This window comes from Lacerta agilis, chromosome 2 (assembly GCF_009819535.1).
Source record: "Lacerta agilis isolate rLacAgi1 chromosome 2, rLacAgi1.pri, whole genome shotgun sequence".
Taxonomy (NCBI): Eukaryota; Metazoa; Chordata; class Lepidosauria; order Squamata; family Lacertidae; genus Lacerta; species Lacerta agilis.
The window spans coordinates 67555625-67567952 of NC_046313.1; the positions used below are offsets into that span (position 1 = coordinate 67555625).

Below are 12328 nucleotides of genomic sequence, written 5' to 3' on the forward strand. Positions count from 1 at the left end.
TGGATTTCAGTGCAGAACTTTTGGCTGGTCAATCATTGTATGTCCTTAGAGTGATGAATGTCAGGTTTCCCGACTCTCATAGCTATGCCCAACCTCATCAAAAACTTGCTCACTCTTAGGGGCATTCACATATCTCTCCCCCCCCACACACGCATAGAAGTAATCTCTCCTGTATAGTGGGGGGATGTGTATGCTGGCACTTCTAAATGGAATGCAAGTATCTGTTTTGCCAGGAGCACACAGGTCAGAAAGCCAACATGTGCAGTGTGCAGATTACCTCTGTGTAGGGAAAAAAATGTAATTTGCTAAACAGCCTTCAGTATGTGCACAAAGCAATAAGCATATACATATACATTTGTAAATCATTATGTTGAATATTTTTCCGCCTTTTTAAAGGGCACAACAGCCCCCTCACTCACTAGGATATACAGCCAGATCTGAGAAAGAGGGATCTCCTTTCGGTGAAGCCAGACCTTATTGATCTTTATATACTTTAAATACATAAAACTCCACCCCCCCCATACACACATGTTTTCCACTATTTTGACTCAAAGGTGGAGCAAACCTTAACTGAGGGTGGGGTATTGATCTAGGCTTGAACCTGCTCACTCTTCCATCTGATGCAGAACAGCGGGTTAGGGGGTCGCTACTTGAAACGGGATCCCTCTGCAGCATTTCTACACTTTCTGCATCCTAACCTCAGCCCCACCCCCCGCCGCCCCACGACCCCAATACTTCCCTCCACCCACAGACCTAAGAGGTAGGTCTTCCGCCTAATCCCATCCACCAAAGGGTTAACCTGGTTTGCCTAAGCTGCTGAAACGACTAAGGCGCTGGGATGCGAAGACGTGGGGCGGGGTGGGGGAGAGAGATAACACTCTCTCCTGCTGTCAGTTACGCCCGAGTTTTCTTTGTTGCAGGATATTTGTTGAAGGATCTGTCTGGTTGGATTTTGCAACATTACAAAGCAAGGCCCCTCTCCACCCCACCCCGCTCGCCCCCCACCATTCAATTCACCCTCACCCCATCTTCTTTCTTCTCTTGATTTTTCTGTCTTTCCCCTCTCCTTCTTTCACTCTAACCCCCCCACCCCACCCTTCTGTCTCTCGCCCCCATCAGCCCTCCACCCCCGGGATGCGAGACACTCCCTTGCAATCCACCGAATAACTCAGCCAGAGAGAGAGAGAGAGAGAGAGAGAGAGAGAGAGACAAAGGAGTCGGTTTATTTATTTATTTGCCTTTCCCATTCTCCCCCCCCCCCACGCGCCTGTTTCGTCTGCCTCGTCCTCTCTATGGGTTTTTAAAGGGTGGGGAGGGGGGAGAGGGGAATCCCCGTCCACAAAAGCGCAGAGTTAGGTGGAAAGAGGTGTACGTATACACGAAATAGGGGTGTGTGTGTGTGTGTGATCAGTCTTGTTTCCGATAAGGCTCTTGCCCCCCCCCCTTCTCTTTCCGTTGATGGAATAGGGAAGCCGCGGAGGGACTTGCTGAAACTGAGCCTTAGCCGAAGGGAGGAGAGAAAGTCAACAGTCGCGCGAGCCGAACTCGCTGACACCCGGAGAGAGCGCAGGAATCCCGCGGCTCGCTCCCTCGCCCGCCTCTGCCTTGCCAAGCCCAGCCGAGCGGGGCGGCAAGGCTGCGGGGGGGGGGAGGGAGGGGCGGGGCAGCACAGGTGGAAAAATAGGTGGCGGTGGGGAGGAGAGAACGGCGGCGGGTCCGGCCCCGCTTCCCTGCCCGGGGAGGTGGGGACGGGGAGGCGGGGCTATGCAAATGACAGGCGGTAGAAGCCAATTGACTGAATAGAGTCTGGGTGCTCAATGTGAGAGGAGCGGATTTCGAGCGTGTGTGTGTGTGGAGGGGGAGAGTGGTGGTTTATTTTCTTTATTTTCTTTTTGCCAAGCAGGCTGGCAGGAGGCCACTTTCATCATTATTATTTCTTTTTCTTTCTTCCTTTCTTTCCTCCTCCTCCTCCTCCTCCTCCCTCCTGCTCTCCGGGCCTGCAATGAGAACTTAAGAACCGAGTGAGTGCGGACCGGGGGCGGGCGGGCGCACAGCCGCGCATTTACACTCGGAACAAGCGGCGAGAGGCGCCGCGAAAAGTCGAGCCCGCTGCGCTCCGCGGGTGCGAAGGGAGTCCCATCCGCCTTGCCTGCTGCCTCTGGAAACCGGTTTGGCTCGCGTGTGAGTCGAGCGTCTCTATGGATTGGCGGAGAGATCCACTCGAGTCCTGAATTCCAAGTCCAGGATTCCGGAAGGTGCTGCCGACCACATTGGAGGAGCGGCTGCGGCCGCCCGCTTACTTTGACCAAAGAAAGAGAGGGATGGCGGTGGGACGCCGCTACCAGGACAGCTGGTGAGAAAATGCCTCTTTGGTGTCAATAGATAGGGTTTTCGCTCCTTCCCATTCCCCATCCCACCTTCCCACCCCCCACCCCTTTTTTACTCTGGATCTGGGAGCAAGTACTTCTCTGGTCCTACTGGCGAGCAGCGACGTGACCTTTCCGGGGAACCGTCTAAACTGCTCTGCCTCCATCCAGAAAGGTACGTCCGTGTGCGCAACGTGAGTTCATTCCCCCCCCTCCCCGTTTGCCCACGCGCCTCCGAATTAATGGAGAGAGTGAGTTCGGTTCCGTCAATGGAGCTGCCAACCTCCTCTGGATCTCTGCTCTAGCAAAGGTGTCACGTCGCCCCGTCTATGGAAGGGATCGAGCCGAGATGGGCGGGTGGAGAGAAGGTCGGTTGCCCGGCGGGCGCAGGTTCCACTTTCCAGGCAGTTGCTGCGCTGCTCTGCTTCCTCGCTGTTGATGGGAGCGTAGCAGGAGTACCAGCTTGGCTCCGCGACCGTGGGTGCCCGGGACCATGGGTGCTATGCACCAGAATTTGTGGGTGCCAGGCCCCTTCATGGGGAATTTTGTGGGTGCTCAGGGCCCCAGGGAGTTGGCACCTATGGAGCGTAGAAGGGGGTGCTATTGTGTGCACAGTGGGGGGGGGGACGGAGGCTAATGATCCAAGTTGACGGGGGTGGGGAGCTGTTGGAAGCAGCAAACTTTCAGCGGCTCCTTCAAACTCGCTGCATCCGGAAAGTGACAGCGGCCGGCCGGTCCCAATCCTTTTTTCCATCACTGTGATGGGAAAGTTGAGCAGAAATCCGGAAAAGTGGGAGTTGATGGGGGCAGGGAGGGAAAAAATGTAAAACCCTGCCCGCTTTTATGCGGCTGAAATTATCTTTCGCCTGGGAGAAATGCCCGGGTCTGGTTAGAGCTTCTCCTTCCCCCACACCCCTTGCACAAAAGCCCCGTTTATAACAACCCTGTTGTCTGCGGGGAGCGAGGTCTCCAAGGTGCTCCCGACTACGCGACTCGCCGAAGCAGGCGCGAGTCTCTTTCCAGGGGGCGCTTCTGCTGCCTTCGCCTCGGCTCTAGGCCTGGCAGGTCTCGAAGACGGGGTCGGGAGCGGGGCAGGTTTGGGCCCGGAGCCGAGGGCAGCAGAGCAAGTAGAGGGAGATGCCTGGAGAAGCGACGCCAACCTCCGGAGCAGATATGGGAGCCGACGGTCTTCACGGGACCCCTCTCTTTGCCTTCCACAAAGCGCTTGAAGCCTGCTTGGTATGTGTGCGCGTACAGTATTTAAAAACGACTTGCGTGCAAGCCAGCCCGCTGGATCTTACGCTTCAAAGTTCAGCCGTTTTGGTATAAAAATGTTACAAAACTGGTTGAAATTGTGGTGGTGGTTAGTGAATCGCGGATCGCTAAAGTTGCCACTGCCTTCGTTGTTGTCCCAGGGCAGGATTAACGCGGCACTCTAGCACAGTCGTCCGGCTGGCGCCTGTGGGATGGGTGCAGAGGAAGGGAGGAGACACTTGGGTCGTTTTCTCGTGTGACAGTTACCTGGGAATAAGACAGACGCGGAACCCCCTCCCCCCTGAGGTTTTACTTAAGAGTAACCCCGCAGGGTCAGGCTGCATAAACGCGCCATTGAGCCCCCGCCCCCACAGCCCAACTCATTGCTTTTTATTTGTATGCTCCGTGGGAATATTTGTTCTTGTGGGACAGAAACGGCAGGTGAGAAATGAAGACTGTGCGCTGGGGCCGGTGCGAGGCTTTTTATGCTGACCCAGCGTGCTTCGCGTGTGAACATGCGGTTAAAAGTCTTTTGTTTTGCTTAGTGTACCACAGGGCTGGAGAGGTTAGCAGGGCATAAACTTGAGGGAGGAAATGTTTTCCTTGGCTCCAGACTGGGAGAGGAAAAGTCAGCTCCTCTGCCGCGCCAGCGGTCTGCAAGCCAAGGTCTCTCTCTCTCCCTCCCTCGTCCCAGCACGGACTGCTGAGGTGAAAGCTCACGCGCGCGCTTTGCTCCCGGGCCCGCCTTTATTTCTCCCTCTCCCCTCCCGCCGCGTGGTGGTTTCTTTTTCTCTCCTCCTGGTACACCAGAAGCTCCGCTAGGAGGGCGGTAGGCGTGGTCCTGAGCCTCGCGCCGCTCCTGCCAACTCTCCCTGAGGTAAAAACGCTGTGCGAAGACTGGAAGGCGGCCGCCGTCGAGGTTGTGCTTCCCTCGCTCGCTCGCTCGGCCCTCTCTTCTGCCAGCTCCGCGTCCGCGGCTTCAGCGTCGCTCGGCTTCTTCTTGTGCCCGCGTAAAGCGCGCAACTGGCGGGCAATTAATTAATGAGCTCGAGGCCCGCGCGTTCCTAGGGAGCCAAGGTACACACGCTCCGCTCTTCATTTTTGGGGGGCCGATGACTTCCCGCGGCTTCAAGCGCCCGCGCCTTCGCCGGACCGGCAAGTGCGAGAAGAGGAGCGCTTTGCACAAGTCGCGAGTGAGTCTCGGGCCTCTCGCGCTTGGCACGCGATAGTAGCTCGTGTGGAAGATGCGTGCGGGAGGGGGGTGGTGGCTTTTATACTGAGAATGAGCATTCTGGGCAAGCGTAGGCTTTACCGGTATATACCCACCTTTTGGGACCGACTAGAGCAGAGTTGCTTTCTGAAGCTTCTCTTGTGGAAAGCGAGACTGCCCACCCAGCTTAGGAGTTTTTAGGCTATCTGTTGATTGGTGAATTGATTAAATGGGCATAATTTACATATGGTGAAAAACAGCTCTGAAGCAAAAAAATAAAAAAATAAAAATAAAAAAGCTGTGTCTAGCTGCGGAATATGCCCTAGGAGGCACTATCAGGAAAGAGGCATCCTCCCCTGGGTGTGAGAGGAGTGGAAATATCTCTTTTAAAGATGGTGTTTGCCAGGTGTCACGAAAAACAATACATAGCAGTCTGTTGCCGGATAACTTAGTGTACCCAGCCAATCAAATCAATTAAACAGTATAGCTCTAATCAAATAAGGAAACTTGAGAAACCAGGCAGGCGTCAGCTTTCTGGCTCTATCCTTGCCCTGAGCAGCCTCACTTCTCGCTGTGGTTTGGGTGGAAGACAAATAAGACTTAAGTGGAGGGCAGGGGTTGTTATGTGTGTGTATTTTGCATTTCCTTGGGTCTGCAATTCAAAACCTACAAAAGCGAGAACATGCAATTGAAGAAAAATTGGTTCTCTTATGCTTTGTCTTGCACAAACAACATTCAGGGTATTTTCACTTGGGAGGCTTAAATTGGTGTGCTCTTAAATTGCTCTATTATAATGCAAATGTAAAACCTGCATCAGTTTGACTATACTGTCAATTTCGCTCGCGCAGTAGATCCTATGTTAACAACATTCACATCTGGCAAAAATAAGGAGAGAAATGCTTGAGCAATTTTTGTGTGTGTCACATGTCAGAATGTGAACTTAAAGAAAGTACTTGTCTGCACAATGTACAGTTAACCTGTGGAACTTATTGTGATGCAACACTTAGAGGGTCAACCATTTGAATAAATCAATCTCCAAGGAAAGATTAGTCAGATAGAAGATGCAAAGGACCAGAAACAGCTACAAGCAAAGATGGTCATGGAGTGTACTTTGCTTCCCAATACATAACTTAGGAAACAAACACTAAATGATAGGCCATCCTATAATGCTATTGTTTTTTTATGCGTACACCCTAAAAGCATTTGAATTATGTCAGAGAAAATATATTGAGTTATACTGTACTGATGATAAGTGGAATTTGCAACAAAGTGTTGCGGTGCGGAGTGCTCCTGTTCAGCCAGTCTTACATTCCAGGATACTCCGTCCACCTTGCTTGTTTCTCTTCCCTCCCCCTTTAATATTCAGCCAACATTTTGTGGTCATTGAGCATGCTCAGTCCTCACTATACTGTTTTGAGGTACCCCTTTAGGATTTTTCCTCCCCAAAGGGTTTTTGTACTTCTGCAAACATTGAGGTTCCCCTGAGTCTGCTGCTACCTCCCTCTTGTGGTAGGTGGTGCTATTTTGTCTATGTAAGGATTTGCAGTTGGAGAATGTACTAAACTTATAGAATTGGTTTTTGCAGTATGTCTAGCTTTTTTAATTACACATGTCTTCAGGAATAGAGATGTACAGATGGCATTGTGTTGTCAAATTTGCATATCAGCCAAGGGTATCTTGCTGACCAGTAACTTTGAGAAGTGAGTGTCCCTCAGAATACAGTTAATCATATGGCTGTAATCATGCAATTTGATATTATTTTGTTCTGCATTTCAAAGTTTGTGTGAGGTCTTTTTGTAGAGCAGTACAATGTACTTTTCTATATACTATAACATTCACAGACTAGTTTATAAGATTTTAATTTTTATATAGCCAGTATTTTATATCAGCAAGTATTTTAACACCTATTAATTGTGAATCCCTTTTTATTGTTCTCTTAAAAACAAAACTAAAAACATGTATTACCTAGGTGGCCTTGCTCCTAAAAGGCCATAGAACACATTTCTGCTACTTTATTCATGATGAGCTTGGCAATGTAAGAAAGTACTACATGCATATGTAAACAGGTAGGATGTCTGACTTTAAACTAGTAGACTATTCTCACATTTTTTACTATTTCCTTGTACAGTTGAGAATAATTTAACACTGGGTGAGAAAAATACCGTTAATGTAGGCAAAAAGAGACAAAAAAGAGAAACCTGCTCCCTTTTTCACTCCCAACTAGTCCTCAACTGAATCCAGCAGCATATCCCCATTCTTAATAAACTCATGGTAGGCAAAGATGTCTGGTTCCCCAGTTAAAGCAGGGATAGGAAACCTTCAGCCCTTCAGATGTTGTGAGACTATGACCAGTCATGCTGGCTGGGACTAACGGGAATTGGAATCTAACAACAGCTAAAGGGCCACAGGTTCCTTAAAATGATCTCAATTAACAAGGCTAGGAAAGACCCCTTCTGAGAACTTGGAGAGCTGCTGTCAGTCAGAATAGAGAATAGTGGGTTAAATGGACTGATTGACTGATTCAGTGGGAAACAAGTCTGCATGCTTTATAATCAGCAATTTAAGAATAGGTATCTAATAGGCCCCCTTTTGTGTCTACTACAATTGTTAGAATTCTCATAATTATACATGAATTTGGTAAGGGAAAGTGAACATGAAAAAGAGGAAGTACAGTGGTACCTCGGGTTGCACACTCAATTTGTTCCGGAGTGCCGTTTGCACCCTGAACAGAGTGCAACCCGGGTGGCATTTCTGCGCATGTCCGAAAGCTCGATATCGTGCTTCTGGGCATGCACGAACTGCGCAGAACGCTTCTGTGCATGCGCAGAAATGTTCACGCTCCGTGTTGCACTTCCAGGTTAGCGGAGTATGCAACCCGATTGTACGCAACACAGAGCGTGCGCAACCCGGGGTATGACTGTACATAGATTGCTGCTCCTTGTGAATACCAACCCAATAATGGGCTAGAAGGAATAAAACATTCCAAGAGGATTCTGCCTGTCTTCATATAGTCCAGGGCAGGCATAGGCAAACTCGGCCCTCCAGATGTTTTGGGACTACAACTCCCATCATCCCTAGCTAAGCGGACCAGTGGTCAGGGATGATGGGCGTTGTAGTCCCAAAACATCTGGAGGGTCGAGTTTGCCTATGCCTGGTCCAGGGAGACACAGAAATTCGGCTATGGTGCCACAGAGGGGATCAGAGAGTGGCAGCTTAGTGTAGTTTGGTAAAGTTATTAGCCCTGTGCCCTGACAAGAAGATATGAAAGCTTTTGCTGGCATCATTGTCCACTTGTGTGCATGCACACATTAGTCATGGAGTTATTAATAATTTCTGTTGTATTCCTGATTTTTTTCCCCCTTCTTTCTGCCTTTCTCCAAACATTTCCTGTTCTTTAAGCTCCTTTCTCAGGAGGCTCAGATGCATGCACTGACATTTACAAACTGAAACTGATCAGAGACCCCTCTCTTCCTGAACAGATGCACTAGGAGCCAGCAGAAGGGGTCCCCAATCTTCCTTTCCTTCCATTATGATCTCGGCTCAGAAGTGGCTGGAATAATCTCTTGTTTATTTATGGAGACTGAAAAGTGGCTGAGCTTCATATGCAAAAGGACCTCTGGTCTCCAAGCATGACACACTAGCTTTTCCCTAAGTCCGCACAGTGACACATTCCATCAGGAGACAGACTGACACTTTAGAGCCAGGGAACACTTCTCAAGAACAGTACAGTATTTTCCTGATCGCTTTTCTCTTCTCTCCCAGCTTTCTGTTTCTCCTTTCTCCTTTCTTTTTCTTACATTCTCCCGCTCCCTCCCTCCCTTCCCCCTTCTCTGCTCTTTTCCTTTGTTTGCCATCTCACTCACTCTCAATGGCACGCACAGCACCATCCAAATGCAATATTGGTATTTGCCAGAACTATTTCCCAAGGCCGGCGGGGGTTTGATTTAAATGCAGCCGATTGTAGCTTTTATTTCACAGGGTAATTTGGATTTTAGACATTCTGGTTCCAAAAAGAACTGATGTGTGTGCTGAGTGAAGAATCTCCAAAAGGGGAAGTGTGAATGTGTGCGGAAAGACAGGCAAATAATACAAATATTTACCTAGTGCAAAGGAAATTGCTATGATATATTGCCCCTGGGGAAATTTTAACTCCTGCAATTGTGGTGCATTGCCCACAGCCGAAGAAAGCTGTGTTCTCCTGGGGGCCCATCAATTACCCTAAACGTCCATAGAGCCAGTCTGGATTTGTTTGACTGATTCCAAGGATTTTCCTGTGAAATCCCTGAAGTTTGTTTCTGTCATTAACTACCACTTCCCTGCATCTCACCAGTGAACCAGAGGGGGCAGTGTTGGTAGCAATTATGCCCCCCCTTCCCCCCCCCTCAAGCATTCATCAAATTGGAGAACAGAGGGAAGTGCTGCTTTAGGGAGCCATTTGGTCGGTTTTCCTTTCCCTAGTTGTGGTATGTATATGTACATTTTACTGCAAATTGTTCTTAAGACTTTCTTAAGAAACTGGCTGAAGTGCTAATAATGTGTATGCAGTACATTAGGTTTGAGGTTTTCAGATACCTTGATTGCAAGCGAGAAACTCTAAATATTTAAAGGGGTTTTGCCTGCTCACATGTACACACGTTGTTTGAATAATTTTAGCATGCTTTATAACTGCATCCATATGTACTCTTAGTACAATAGAAACAGAACAAGAGAAGGAGACCTTTGATGCATGCCTCTTGCCATCATATTCCTGATGTGGTAGGGGAGTAAGGACTCAAATCCTTGTGATCCATTCTAATGAGCATTTTAAGAGCTGGGAAATGACAGGTTCCTTCTTACTGAACAAGAATAAAGGGATTTGGGGGGGGGCAGGGCGGTCCAGTACCACTCCAAGGGCTGTGGTTGAATGCCACATTCTGAATCCAAGGGAGCTTGCAAACTTCACAGGTTCAGCTGGACAGAAACAACATGTTACCTACTGTCTGGGTGGAGGGGAAGATCATCAGCCTGGCTCCAAATTTAAAAATGTATGAAAAGTCCTGCTGGATCAGATCAAAGGCCCATCTATTTTTGAATGCAACAAGGATCTCTCTATTTGAGATTCTCAGTAGCTGGTAATCAGAAACAAACTGCTTCCAGAACTGGAGGTAGAACATAACCATGCCTAGTAGTCATTTGAACTCTTGCCTGTGATAACACTTTGCAGTTGCCCAAAAGAGATGGTAGAGCCAACAGATATTTGTTGCAACAACTGGAAGCACATTCTGAGTGGTTCATTCATGAGTACTAACCCATGTGTTATCCCAGTACGTTTCCGAGCACAATTCAAAGTGTTGGTGCTGACCTTTAAAGCCCTAAACGGCCTCGGTCCTGTATACCTGAAGGAGCGTCTCCACCCCCATCATTCAGCCCGGACACTGAGATCCAGCGCCGAGGGCCTTCTGTCTGTTCCCTCACTGCGAGAAGCAAAACTACAGGGAACCAGGCAGAGGGCCTTCTCGGTAGTGGCGCCCGCCCTGTGGAACGCCCTCCCATCACAGGTCAGGGAAATAAACAACTACCTGACATTCAGAAAAAACCTGAAGGCAGCCCTTTTTAGGGAAGTTTTTAATGTTTGATATTGTTGTATTTGGTTTCTGTTGGAAGCCGCCCAGAGTGGCTGGGGAAATCCAGCCAGATGGGCGGGGTACAAATAATAAATATTATTATTATTATGTGCACGTAGTGATGCCCTTCAACTGCAGTGCACCAACAGGAGAGCATGGACTGGACCTTATTATCATAGTCACTATGGCATAGTGTGTTGGTGCTTTTGCACTCAATATTATTTCTGTTGTTCTAATTTGCTTGTTAGCCTTTTCTACCTGTTCCATCTCTGTAGACTGCCAACTCCTGCAATTTGCCCTATACTGTATTTATTCAGCTCCCCAACACAGTAAGTCTTCCAGTTAGATGCCTCTCAATGACACACATTATATATATTGTTGTATTAAAATTAATGGGAGTTTTTAACATTGACTTCTGAGGAAAGTAGTTTACACTGAAAGCCTGCAGTTCCACTGATGAAACATTTCTTATGATTGCTAATCTAGGGCTCTGTGTTTTGTCCATTTCTCCAGTGTAACAAACTGTGAACTAATTCTTGTGAAATGTTAATTTACACTGATACAGCTAAGTATGGTAAAACGGCATAGGAATGGTTTGCAGTTATCCTAGAGTAACTGCTGTATCATGTGTGACTGAATGGACATTATCCAGTGGTATAAAAAAGACAGGTCCTCCAGAGAAACAGAGGGCCAGAAAGCTATCTTTGGTTCATATGCAGAGGGACTCAGCAAAGGTCCATTGTGTATTAGAAAGTAGTATGTGTGTGTTGGGGCGGGGTGTCATCTGAAGTGGAGAAAGCTGTATGTAACTTACACTTTGTGACGAATAAAGGTAATGTTGTAAATTCTACATACACTATCCCATCTGATTTCTGGCTAGCCATTTTCATAGGGCCCCTGGCACTCTATTTAGGCAAGTCTGTCAAATATTTTCCAGCTCAGAGGCCCAGTGGAACCCAGCTGGTGGTACACACAAACTTTTTTTTTTAATCTACTATTAAGAAAAATGCATTTTATCGTGTGTGTGTGTGTGTGTGTGTGTGTGAAATAATTAAGTCCAGATTTCTCCTGACTAGAAAGTGGAGAATGCACCATACAAGTCCTCTTCCCCCCTGGTTCACTGCATTTCTGTGCTCAGCAGGAGGGTAAAGAGGTAGTACATCATAAAGGCTGCAGCCCCATCCTCCTCTCTTTCTCTCTGTAGGGAAGGGGCACTCTTGTGGGGGTGGAGAAGCCCCCAGTGGGTGGGCTGCTGGTTCTGACTGCCATAGGATAGGGCTATAAGGACTCTTTTCATTCCTGAGAGGAGACGACTTGATTACTGCCCCTCAATCAAACCTTGTTTACTTTACCAAATGAGAACAGCATGTGAGCTTGTTAATTGTAGTTGGGTTCATACGGTCTGGTATTCATTCTTTCTGGAGGCTGCTCCAGCTACACTGTGAAAATCTGATGTTCTGGTGGTAAAGACAGTGACCCTGGTTAAGAGTTCAGTCATTGAAAAAGACGCTCATGGTCAAAGTGTGCATAAGAGTATCACAACTAAACCAAAAAGCTTATATTAATCTTACTTAAATCATAAATACTGATAATGTTATTGGTGGATTCTTTGTGTTATGTATTATTCTCTATGCATTCAAATACAGAAAGTTGCTGTAACAAATGCCTCTGGGAACTTACACACTAACTAGCAGTGTCTGAACCCCCCCCCCCACCATTCAAGAGAAGAGGTGGGCAGAAGAGGAAGGGAGAGTTTTCCACTCCAAATATATATCAGTTCTTTATGGCATGTGCTGCAATTGTTTTCTTTCTTTATCTGTTACCTTGAAGACAAAAAGTATTTATCAAAGGCTAAAAATGGTTCAGGGCTAGAGGCTCAATGAAACCTAAAATGA

At 47.9% G+C, this 12328-nt stretch overlaps 1 protein-coding gene across 4 annotated transcripts in view; it reads left to right on the top strand.

Moving 5' to 3' along the window:
* Positions 1–2010: 2010 nt before the first annotated feature.
* Positions 2011–12328, top strand: part of SEMA3F (semaphorin 3F) — a 123517-nt gene continuing 113199 nt past the window's right edge. For 2 of the 4 annotated variants that reach the window (XM_033140580.1, XM_033140584.1), the window contains exon 1: positions 2011–2353. The gene's annotated coding sequence lies outside the window, so the exon portion shown is untranslated. Of the gene's footprint in view, positions 2354–3586; positions 3606–4589; positions 4698–12328 lie in introns of those variants that run through there. The other 2 variants (XM_033140583.1, XM_033140582.1) reach the window with 2 other exon arrangements.